General features: G+C 45.2%; 1 protein-coding gene across 2 annotated transcripts in view; it reads right to left on the bottom strand.

The window, feature by feature from the left end:
• Positions 1-12,971, bottom strand: part of NEDD4 (NEDD4 E3 ubiquitin protein ligase) — a 145,383-nt gene that overhangs the window by 86,710 nt on the left and 45,702 nt on the right. The gene's annotated exons all lie outside the window — the stretch shown is intronic.

Genomic DNA, 12,971 nt, shown 5'->3' with positions numbered 1-12,971 from the left:
ATGATGATCACAATCAAAATTCAATTACTTTTAATATTTCAGAAGTATTGAACTGTTGGGGGGAAAACAGCTTTGCGCTGGAAAGGCTAAAAAAAAAATCCTTTAAGGCCAACAGTCCCATCTCGGGATAAATTGCGGATTTTTCCCTTGGTGGTCAAGGGGGTGGCAAACTCCTTTTACACACGATCCCTTTCAGTTTGGGGGCCCATTTTAATTAGCTGGCAGGGGTCGAATGCCACATCTCCTGGATGTGAAGTCTTCTAAAAGAAAAAGGACTCCATAAAGTTACATATACAGATTAGGATAGCTACTCAGAAATCCGTCAAGTTGAAGCTCATCCTACTGGGTCCGTAAACCTCGCAGACAAAGGTTATTGTGAAAAATTGGAGTCTGAAAAGGATTCCCACATCCAACAGATACCTCTTGGTGCCAACTCAGTCCGGACAGAAAATCTGCGAAAGCCCTCGGCTGGCCCCTACTGGTTCTTCAATTAGCCCGGCAAATTATCGATGCAAAAGTACTCGGTCTGTTACAGATATTTATTTTTATAAACTGAAAGTACACAGCTGTTTACATTCTAGTCCCCAACACAACCACACTGACATGGAACTGCTTGCTGCCGACGGAGCTCAAAGGACAGAGGACACTGGATCCGTTGTCCGTCCCTGGGTTGCGCTGGGGGATATTTTCGGCTCTGTGTTTATTTAACCTTCTCTGAATTTTCAGTTTAGTAAGCAATAAAAGCGCAAGGCTTTACTCGATGTCGCAAAGGTCGTGCGCCCAAATTTGGTATTTTATTTGAAAGCAGCAGATTTGCTTTTTCATTAATACCGTAGGGTGTATTTAAACCTCCATTACCTGGATTTCATTGTCAGTACTGCAGCAATAACTACATACTGGCTTATTCATAGAAAACCAAGTAAAATGGTTCAGTTATTTACATCAATAAGCTCAGCACCCGAGGTGTGTTTTTTAATGAGAAGCAAATGTATAATATCCATTTTTGCTCCAACTTATAAAAGACCAAGGCTTTTGCCTCGTTCATTTTCCTCATAAGTGGCTCCAAGTATAAGGATACATCTGTAAATTTGTGAAGTGTGCCTTCAATCAACATGGTCATGTAAAATAATGTCATCTTACAATGTGTATCTTTTAGACACCGTTTTGATAATAATAATAATAATAATAATAATAATAATAATAATAATGGTATTTGTTACGCACTTACTATGTGCCAGACACTGTACTATGCACTGGGTGGATACAAGCAATCGGGTCGGACACAGTCCTTGTCCCACATGGGGCTCACAGTCTCATTCCCCAATTCTGAGGCGGTAACTGAAGCACAGAGAAGTCAAGTGACTTATCCAATTTTGGCAAGTCCCTTCCCGGGAAGGAGTGGGATTAAAGATACTTGATTTGGAGCAAGCTGGGGTCTTTGTGTTTCCCACGTTGCCCTTCACAGGGAGCGGTAGCACATACCATCGCATGAAATCCTTCCTCTCCTTATGAACTGTGAGCCTCCCGGGGGACAACCTGATCACCTTGTAACCTCCCCAGTGCTTAGAACAGTGCTTTGCACATAGTGAGTGCTTAATAAATGCCATTATTATTATTATTATTATTTCCACATTGAAAATGTTAACTACCTAAGCACCAGTGAAAGGTTTTGATGGCTTCCAACCACCTAACAGTTATGGGACGATTCACAACCCTTCAACTGTCATCAAGAATAAAGTCCGATTGAGAACCTGCCACCATCTAAGCACCAGCTTTTATTTCAATTTTTTTTTAAAAATGGTATTTGCTAAGCACTGCCAGGCACTGGACTAAGCACTAGGGTACAGTGGTACAGTACACTGATTTGTACTTCCCAAGCGCTTAGTACAGTGCCCTGCACACAGTAAGTGCTCAATAAATACGACTGAATGAATGAACATATGAATACCAGCTAATCAGGCTGGACATAGCCCATGTCCTACATGGGACTCAGTCTTAATTCCCGTTTTACAGATGAGGGAACTGAGGCACAGAGAAGTGAACTGATTTGCCCAAGGTCACAAAGCAGACAAGCGGCAGAGCCGGGATTAGAACCCATGACCTCTGACTCCCAGCCTGTGCTCTGTTTACCTGGCTGCGCTGCTTCCCACGCTGTGTAACTTTTAAGATGTTACACAAAGACTTGAATAATAATAATAATAATAATGATGGCATTTATTAAGCGCTTAGTATGTGCAAAGCACCGTTCTAAGCACCGGGGAGGTTACAAGCCGATCAGGTTGTCCCACGGGGGGCTCACAGTCTTCATCCCCATTTTACAGATGAGGGAATTGAGGCCCAGAGAAGTGAAATGACTTGCCCAAAGTCACACAGCTGACACTTGGCAGAGCCAGGATTTGAACCCACAACCTCTGACTCCAAAGCCCGTGCTCTTTCCACTGAGCCATGCTGCTTCTGAAGAATGATTACGACCCTGAATCGAATGGCATAAATGGATAGAAGCAATAATAATTACAGTATTTATTAAGTCCTTACCCTGTGTCGAGCACAGGTGTAAGTGCTGGAATAGATACAAAGTTCATCAGGTCAGTAACAGTCCCTGTCCCACATGGGGCTCATAGCCGAAGTATGAGGGAAAACAGGTATCGGGCCCCTGTTTTACAAATGAAAAGAAACTGAGGCACAGGAAAGTAAAGTAACTTGCCCAAGGTCACACATTATAAAAATAATAATAATGGCATTTATTAAACGCTTACTATGTGCAAAGCACTGTTCTAAGCACCGGGGAGGTTACAAGGTGATCAGGTTGTCCCATGGGGGGCTCACAGTCTTCATCCCCATTTTACAGATGAGGTAACTGAGGCCCAGAGAGGTGAAGTGACTTGCCCAAAGTCACACAAATGACAAGTGGCAGAGCCGGGATTTGAACCCATAACCTCTGACTCCAAAGCCCGGGCTCTTTCCACTGAGCCAAGCTGCTTCTCTAAGCACTGTTCTAAGCACTGAGGAGGTTACAAGGTGATCAGGTTGTCCCATGGGGGGGCTCAGTCTTCATCCCCATTTTACAGATGAGGTAACTGAGGCCCAGAGAAGTGAAGTGACTTGCCCAAAGTCACACAGATGACAAGTGGCGGAGCCGGGATTTGAACCCATGACCTCTGACTCCAAAACCCGGGCTCTTTCCACTGAGCCAAGCTGCTTCTCTAAGCACTGTTCTAAGCACTGAGGAGGTTACAAGGCAATCAGGTTGTCCCATGGGGGGGGGGCTCACAGTCTCCATCCCCATTTTACAGATGAGGGAACTGAGGCCCAGAGAAGTGAAGTGACTTACCCAAAGTCACACAGATGACAAGTGGCGGAGCCGGGATTTGGACCCATGACCTCTGACTCCAAAGCCCGGGCTCTTTCCACTGAGCCAAGCTGCTTCTCTAAGCACTGTTCTAAGCGCTGAGGAGGTTACAAGGCGATCAGGTTGAACCATGGGGGGCTCACAGTCTTCATCCCCCTTTTACAGATGAGGTAACTGAGGCCCAGAGAAGTGAAGTGACTTGCCCAAAGTCACACAGCTGACAAGTGGCACAGCTGGGACGGCAGCCCGGGGGGCGCCACGGAGGAGGTGGACGGGGAGCCGCAGCTCAACGTAAGGACGGGCCCGTGAGGGGCGGGGGGGCTGGGGGGGCCGCTCTGCCCTGTGACCTCGGACAAGTCACTTCACTTCTCCCTGCCTCAGTTCCCTCGTCTGGAAAGCGGGGATGAAAAGGGACCGTCTCTCTATGTTTCCAACTTGTACTTCCCAAGCGCTTAGTACAGTGCCCTGCACACAGTGGGCGCTCAATAAATGCGACTGAATGAATGACTCCCCACAGCACCTATGTATCTATCTGTAATTCACTGTGTTACCTATTTGTATTAATGTCTGTCTCCCCCTCTAGACCGTGAGCTCGTTGTTGGGTAGGGACCGTCTCTGTATGCTTCCAACTTGTACTTCCCAAGCGCTTAGTCCAGTGCTCTGCACACAGTAAGCGCTCAATAAATACGATTGAATGAATGAATGAATTAGAACCCACATCCTCTGACTCCCAATCTCAAGCTCTTTCCGCTATATGTCACACTGCAAGACGGTGATGTACTGCTCAGAGTTGTGTACGGGCTTTTTCACAGCTTCAGGAACCCCAAAAGAACGCCCGAAGTTGTAAGGATGCTTCCAACACTGATTCCCATTTTCAATAAGAGCAGGAAAGCGGACACTGGAAACTCTTTGGCAGCTCAATGTTCACTACTGTCAGCACCTTGTCAAAGTATTTCTGGACTGGCTACTGAAGGATATCATCACTCATGCGTCCGGACGCAGAGTAGATTCAGAAATTAATGTGGTATAATAAAAATGATCTTTTGGAGATCATCAGATCCAGGAGAAATGACAGGCCAAACCCCCCACAATCCCTCTAACTGCACTACCGGGCGGCAGCAGTGGCCCAAAAGTCTTCTGCTATGCCGCATGGTGTGAGACGGGCTCCCTAAAAAGCAGTGTGGCCTCATGCAAAGAGCACAGGCCTGAGAGTCATCATCATCATCATCAATCGTATTTACTGAGCGCTTACTGTGTGCAGAGCACTGTACTAAGCGCTTGGGAAGTCCAAGTTGGCAACATATAGAGACAGTCCCTACCCAACAGTGGGCTCACAGTCTAAAAGGGGGAGACAGCGAACAAAACCAAACATACTAAGAAAGTAAAATAAACAGAATAGATATGTACAAGCAAAATAAATAAATAAATAAATAGAGTAACAAATATGTACAAACATATATACATATAAACAGGAGTCGGAGGACCTGGGTTCTAATCCCACCCTTCCTGCAAGTCACTTCACTTCTCTGGGCCTCAGTTACCTCACCTGCAAAATGGGGATTAAGATTGTGAGCCCCATGTGGGGCATGGCTGTGTCCAACCTGATTATCTTCTATCTACAGTGTTAGGACAGTGGTTGGCACATAGTAAGCACTTAAACACTTAAAATAAAGCGAGACACATACATACACACTGAGAAAGAGACACACACACACATATCTTTGGCATGTCTGTTCTTTCCTCCCTGAATGTGAACATCCTAATTCAGTTTACCATTACACAGTGCTTGAGAGTGTGGCCATTATCCGCTCTCCTTTCATAGCCTACTCCAAGACGCTTTGTGGTGATGAACACTTTCCCGTCTACATTCTAGGACCCCACTGGCTATAATCCTGTTCTCATCAACAATCGTATTTATTGAGCGCTTACTGTGTGCAGAGCACTGTACTGAGCGCTTAGCGCTTGGCACTGTTCTCCTACAAGCAGGAGAAGTCGAGGAAGCTGCTTAATAAGATGGAAAGACCACAACCGTGGTCCTGTGGATAAAAGGACATCACCTCAGCTTTTAGACCTTCAAATTGAAATAAAGCTTTGTGCCCCACAGTTTGGCATCAAAGGCCATGCTGGACTTGGAGATCCCAATTTCTATCTGTTGTTGATGTATCTTGGATTACTGCACTGGCAAGGAGAACAGAATTTGATGGCGGCATTAAATTCTTGTTGCTGCTGAGAGTTGGTGGTTTTGCACAGTTTTCCAGGGGAGGGTTCGACCACTTACTTGGCCTCGCTGAAAGACCATGGGTCTAGGTGTCAGAGGACATGAGTTATAATCCCGGCTCTGCAACATGTCTGCTGTGTGACCTTGGGCGTATCACTTCACTTCTTTGGGCCTGTTACCTCAACTGTCAAGTGGAGATTAAGACTGTGAGCCCTAGACGGGGCAGGGACTGTGTCTGTCCCAACTACCTTGTATCTTCCCCAGTACTTAGAACAGTGCTTAGCACAGAGTTAAGCACTTAAACACCACAGTTGTTGTTATCAGAGAATCAGCGTGGGTCAGTGGAAAGAGCATGGGCTTTGGAGCCAGAGGTCAGGGGTTCAAATCCTGGCTCCGCCAATTATCAGTTGTGTGACTTTGGGCAAGTCACTTAATTTCTCTGGGCCTCAGTTACCTCATCTGTAAAATGGGGATGAAAACTGTGAGCCCCTCCCCCCACCCCGTGGGACAACCTGATCACCTTGTATCCGCCCCAGTGCTTAGAACAGTGCTTTGCACATAGTATGCGCTGAATAAATGCCATCATTATTATTATTATTATTAACTTCTCTGTGCCTCAGTTACCTCATCTGTAAAATGGGGATTAAGATTGTGAGCCCCACGTGGGACAACCTGATTGCCTTGTATCCTCCCCAGCGCTTAGAACAGTGCTTTGCACATTGTAAGTGCTTAACAAATACCATTATTATTATTATTATTATTAATATTACTACTCTTAGCCCACAGTGTTCGCTGAATCTGCAAAGTGGCTCACCTAATTCAATACCTTTGGGTGTATTCAAGCGTCTGGTCTAGTGATCTGCATACAGTAAGGGCTTAATAAATATAATTGATGGATTGATTATGTGTGTACCTCCGGGGCACAGTTCTCCAGTATACAGTGGTCTTGGATGACTATTTTAAAGATTTTTGATCATGCTTGCAGTCTTTGGCTTTTAGTTGGAAGAATTTCCAAGAGATCAAAAGTGTATTCTGATGCCAGCTTTTAGGTTGTTGCATCCTCAAGTACAGAACATACTGGGGACAGTCCCGCACCTACTATAAGATGCATCTGTCTTCCCTGCCCCCCCTACACTGTAAGCTCATTGTGGGCAGGGAATGTGCCTGTTTACTGTTGTACTGTAAGCTCCTAAATGCTTAGTACAGTGTTCTGCACACAGTAAGTGCTCAATAAATACAAATGAATGAATGAATCCCTAGCTTATTCTGATGACCACAAGGAAAGACTTGGAAAGGTTGAGACAGGAGCACCTCAAACTCTGCCTTACCTGGACACACAGAAGAAATGATAGTAAACCAATTAGTTTGGGCTATTTAAAATGATTAACGCTTCAAACAGAAAACTGTGAAATGAGTCTGTAAGACTGAATGAACTGATTAAATAACAGGAGGCAAAAATAGGTCAGGTTTGAAAAAGAAGAATAAAGAACAAATCTCACCCGACTCGTTGGGAGAAGTCTTGAGTGGATGGGAGCCTTCACTGAAAGAGTGAAGGAGGAAAAATAAGTGGGGAATCAAAACTGAACATCTAAAGGTTGCTGGATCGTTCCCGGGTTTCTCAAGCTCTCAATAAATATGATTGACTGACAAAACAGTATTTGAGAAAAAATGTAAAGCTGAAAAGGAGACCACGCAGAAGAGGTAGGGAAAGGAAAAAGAAAAACCTAAGAAAAAGGAATCATAAAAACCAAGGGACAGAAAAGCTCACAAAGCATAATGATGTCAAGAAAAATGAGGGTGGAGAAGAAACCCTTAGACATGGCTAGAAATCAGTCAATTTTGGCATCAATAAATGTAATTTAAGATTAGGTTAAAAACGGAATTTTAAAGTAGTCAAAGAAAGTGTTTCATATGGCTGAACGGAAAGGAAGGGAGCCAGCTACTGTATTCCTTTCAGCTTGGCTTGGAAATTTCCCTTCCCCAGAAACCATGGCACAGTCCGTACTTTCAAGGCTGGTAGGTATTATCTGCAGAGTGCATGGTTTTCCTTGTTTCAGAATTATGCAGTTGAAAACCATTGTGAAGGTCTCATGGTTTCCACAAGTATGGCTTAGAGCCTCGTGGAAAACCATTTCCCTGCTCTGTCCAGGAGTATTTCTATCAGTTTCCCATCCTGGAGTTACAGCAACAACTCCACAGTTAGGGTTGACGGACTGTTTTGGTTTAAGCTCCATTTCTCAGTAACTAACCAAAAACTAACACCCCCCCCCCCCCAAAAAAAAACCTGGCCCAGAAAGCTCTTTGGCCAGAGCACAATTTCTACTCCTCATCTTCACCCCAGGCAAAAAAAAAAAAAAAATCAAGGCTTTGGCTCATATGGATTTGAAACATGCAACCTTTCTGTTATTGGAAAGGCCTGCAAAAACTTTGCTTTTTCTCCTCTTCCAAACAATTAACTTAAGGTTCATTTTGTCCTACTACAGATGTAAGGCACCTTGGCTTTTGTGCCAGATGGCAGTTTTCTTTGTTGCTATGTGTCGAGCACCGTATTAAGCACTGGGATAGATACCAGATAACCAGGCCCCAGATGGGGTTCCCAAGGTAGGAAGAACAGGTATTGAATCCCCATTTTGCAGATGAAGAAACTGAGGCACAGAAGTTAGGTGGCCTGCCTAGGGACCTCCAGCAGACAAGTGGATTAGAACCCAGGTCCTCTGACTCTCAGCCCTGCACTTTCTGCACTAGGAAATGCTGAGTATTCCACCTTGCAAATTACTCTGCCTTTGGCCTCAATGCATGCGGTAATGCCAGGGCAGGTGCCAGCTATTTTTGCAGACACTTCCACCCTCTGCACTGCCTTGTGGCTCAGTGGAAAGAGCCCGGGCTTTGGAGTCAGAGGTCATGGGTTCAAATCCCGGCTCCGCCAATTGTCAGCTGGGTGACTTTGGGCAAGTCACTTCACTGGGCTTCAGTTACCTCATCTGTAAAATGAGGATTAAGACTGTGAGCCCCCCGTGGGACAACCTGATCATCCTGTAACCTCCCCAGTGCTTAGAACAGTGTTTTGCACATAGTAAGTGCTTAATAAATGATATCATTATTATTATAATACTGTCACCCAGCTTCTCTGTGTCTGCTTGGGTGGCAGAAGCATTAAGGAGACTTAAAATGGCAACGTAAAATTGCGGAGTGGTAGCCACTTGCAACTAGATCTCTGGCGTCTTCTGCGAGCCTGGCACGCACTCCAGTTCCAATCCCTTTACTCCTCAAAGGAACAAGAGGAGGTAATTGATAACTGCCCTACTACGCTGCTAAGTCATTAGGTCCCTGGAGAAAATAGGAGTCATTGGGGTAAAAGGATTGCAGTTCTCTTGCACAAGTGAATTGAGGAAGTTGTTGAACCCAGAGCAGGAGTTAAGCTCGGGGGCCTGCTCTCTGTTGCCATATAGGAAAGTGGACCGATTTTTGATATTTGCTATGCGCTTACTATATGTCAAACACTGGTCTAAGCGCTGGGACAGGTACAATCAATCAATCGTATTTACTGAGCACTTACTGTGTGCAGAGCACTGTACTAAGCGCTTGGGAAGTACAAGTTGGCAACATATAGAGACAGTCCCTACCCATCAGTGGGCTCACAGTCTAAAAGGGGGAGACAGAGAACAAAATCAAACATACTAACAAAATAAAATAAATAGAATAGATATGAACAAGTAAAATAGAGTAATAAATATGTACAAACATATATACATATATACAGGTGCTGTGGGGAAGAGAAGGAGGTCCAGATTGATTAGGTCAGACACAGTCCCTGTCCCACATGGGGCGCACAGATTAAGTAGGAAGGAGAACAGGTACCCCCGTTTTACAGTTGAGAAACCTGAGGCAGAGAAGTGACGTGACTTGCCCAAGGTCACGCAGCAAGCACTTGGCGGAGCTGGGATTAGAACCCAGGTCCTTCTGAGTTCCAGGCCCGTGCTCTCACCACTAGGCTCCTCTACTTCCAGTTGCCGTTTGGTTTGGGTTATGACATCCCGGGAAAATGGAAGGTGCGGCTTAAAGTCCCCAGACGCTCAGAGTAAGAGGTTTAGCGATTCCACTACATGCACACACACAGATGAAGCCACCGAGTGTCTTCCATCACAGATGAGCAAATGTGTCTTGCATCCCCAGGGCCCTCCGCCGCACCTACAGAACTGATGGCCGCTCCCAGCACACTCTATGCTCCGGACACAAGCCACTGCCGTCCCTTTCTTGGCCCCTCTTCGTCCTCGGAGACGGAGGAAAAGTCCGGCATTTGCCCCCTCACCTCCCTGCGGCAGAGCCAACTGCCTTCCCTCCCCGCCCGTGCCACTGAGGAGACCCCATCCCGTCCTGCTTTCCACCGCCCTAGCAAAAATCCGAACAGCACCCGCAGCATGAGGCCTCATTAAACGAACTTCGGGAAAGTTAGTGACTGCACAGCCACTGTTGTCTAGTCTAAATCGCGAAGTTCTGCTCCTCTAACCACAGCTCCATACTCAATTTCGTGTAGGCTGTATTTGTCCTTGTCCTTTATGCTGCTTGAATGTTTCAGTGTTTCAACGCTTCTGATGTGTCTGTCTCCAGTCTTTCTGGAGGGATTCACATTATGATTGGAAGGCGATGAGATAGGGACTGTGTCTAATCTCCACCTGTATACTCTTTCCCGGCGATTAGTACAACGCTCTGCACAAAGTACTTAATAAACCCTATTACTACTTCTGGGCAAGAGTTTATAATTGGAGTATCCTGGGTTAGATGAATGTTTGTGTCTCACTCTTCAGAACTACTCTGGGTGCCCAGCTAATCAAGTGCAAGTGGAAGCATAAGAGAATGGTCGACTATGAATAAGCAGCAGTGTGGCCTAGTGAAAAGAGCAGGGCTCCGAGTCAGGAAATTTGAGTTCCTGTGCAATTCAGGATGGGTGGAGTAGCCCTAAGATGGGATCTCTCTTTCCAGAAATTTCCCTCTAAGGCCAAGAGAGCAGGTCCCAACTTGCCCTGCAGTAAACACTCTTGGTGGCAACAGTATCTCAAACTCTCTAAGAATCACTTCCAAGTATGTTGACCCTCAAAGTTTTTAGGATGCTTAAGTCTCTGGAGATGCACTTTTAGAAACAAATGTATGCTGGGGATAAGTACAGCTACAAAAACAGATGTAAATGCATCAAGCATTTTTAAGCAACTCAATCTGATCAAATTTTTACCATGTTTAACGAGGTTCTCAGAGTCCACCCTGCTCTTAACCCCAAACCCCAGGATAGTCCTATGGGGGGTGTTTGCACTGCTCTGGAGGCCCCTAAACTAACAACCTTGCCGCAGATGCCGGAGGTGGGAGCAAACTTCCCCACTTTAGTCCACTGTGGCTTTCACTAATAAAAACCGCAGTGGGTAGGAAAAACTCCATAGAACTTGCCATTATGTTGTTTCTCTCAACAGGATATTTTAGGAGCTGCCTCTCTAGGAGTGTGAGACCCAGGGCAGCCACCCCAATGAGGCCTTACTATTAGTTAGGGGTGGGGGAAGGAAAGGTTTAAAAAGGCAGATATTACCCACCGAGTCTTTTCCTCCAATCCCGACTCCTTCTCCCCATCGATCTAATAGCATAGTGGTGAACCTGATAGGAGAACCACCACTTCAAAACTGCCTGACAGAGCGATTCAGGCCAGCTCAAGCTGTTGGACTGCCATCCCTCCCTTCCCCACAGCACCTGTATATATGTATATATGTTTGTACATATTTATTACTCTATTTATTTATTTTACTTGTACATATCTATTCTATTTATTTTATTTTGTAAGTATGTTTGGTTTTGTTCTCTGTCTCCCCCTTTTAGACTGTGAGCCCACTGCTGGGTAGGGACTGTCTCTATATGTTGCCAATTTGTACTTCCCAAGCACTTAGTACAGTGCTCTGCACATAGTAAGCGCTTAATAAATACGATTGATGATGATGATGATGATGATATTTCCCCACTTCCTCTGGAAGTTTGTGGGATCCAGGCTTGTCTGAGAACCTGCAGGGACTCAAACTCTGGATAGCGGCCACTGGGTGGGAGGGTGACGGCTGACTCTGAAGCGGGGAACACTCCCGTCCTGCCTCTGCCACCCACGGAACATCGGCTGGTTAGTGCTTATTATTCATTCAGTCGTATTTATTGAGCGCTTACTGTGTGCAGAGCACCGTACTAAGCGCTTGGGAAGTACAAATCGGCAACATATACAGACGGCCCCCACCCAACAACGGGCTCACAGTCTAGAAGGGGGAGGCAGACAAACACACAAAATAAGTAGACAGGTGTCACTACCATAAGAATAAATAGAATTATAGCTATATACACATAATTAGAGTAATAAGTATGTACAAATATCCACAAGTGCTGTATTGCAATGCTTTGCGCACAGTAAGTGCTCAATAAATACAACTGAATGAATGGGAGGTGCGAGGCCCCTTAAGGAAAGAAGCCCATGGCAATTACACGGGCTGGCTCTGTTATAGTGTACTCTCCCAAGCCCTTAGTACAGTGCTCTGCGCACAGTAAGTGCTCAATAAAACAGCTATTATCGGGACAGCCCTAAAAATCCCTACCCAACAGTGGGTATTCATTCATTCAATTGTATTTATTGAGCGCTTACTGTATGCAGAGCACTGTACTAAGCGCTTGGGAAGTACAAGTCGGCAGCATATAGAGACGGTTCTTACCCAACAATGGGATCATAGTCTAAAAAGGGGAGACAGACAACAAAACAAAACAAGTAGACAGGTGTCAAAACCGTCAGAAGAAATAGAATTATAGCTATATGCACATCATTAATAAAATAGTATAGTAAATATGTATAAGTAAAATAAATAGAGTAATAAATATGTACAAGTTTCTGACGTGTACCATCAGATTACGCAGCACAATTATGGAATGCTGTGCAAAGAAGGGGACATACCTACCTGACTGGCCCCTTTGAGAAATGGGGAGGCGCTTTTTTGAGCAAAAGCACACGGAAGAAAGGGACATGGAGGCCTTCCCAGACTGAGCCCCTTCCTTCCTCTCCCCCTCGTCCCCCTCTCCATCCCCCCACATCTTACCTCCTTCCCTTCCCCACAGCACCTGTATATATGTATATATGTTTGTACATATTTATTACTCTATTTATTTATTTATTTTACTTGTACATCTCTATTCTATTTATTTTATTTTGTTAGTATGTTTGGTTTTGTTCTCTGTCTCCCCCTTTTAGACTGTGAACCCACTGTTGGGTAGGGACTGTCTCTATATGTTGCCAATTTGTACTTCCCAAGCGCTTAGGACAGTGCTCTGCACATAGTAAGCACTCAATAAATACGATTGATGATGACACAAAAAAGAGCTCTCAGTTGGGTCATGGCCTCA

This window comes from Tachyglossus aculeatus, chromosome 8 (genome assembly GCF_015852505.1).
Source record: "Tachyglossus aculeatus isolate mTacAcu1 chromosome 8, mTacAcu1.pri, whole genome shotgun sequence".
Taxonomy (NCBI): Eukaryota; Metazoa; Chordata; class Mammalia; order Monotremata; family Tachyglossidae; genus Tachyglossus; species Tachyglossus aculeatus.
Note: the sequence above shows the minus strand (reverse complement) of the source record. Positions and strands in the feature narration are given on the sequence as shown.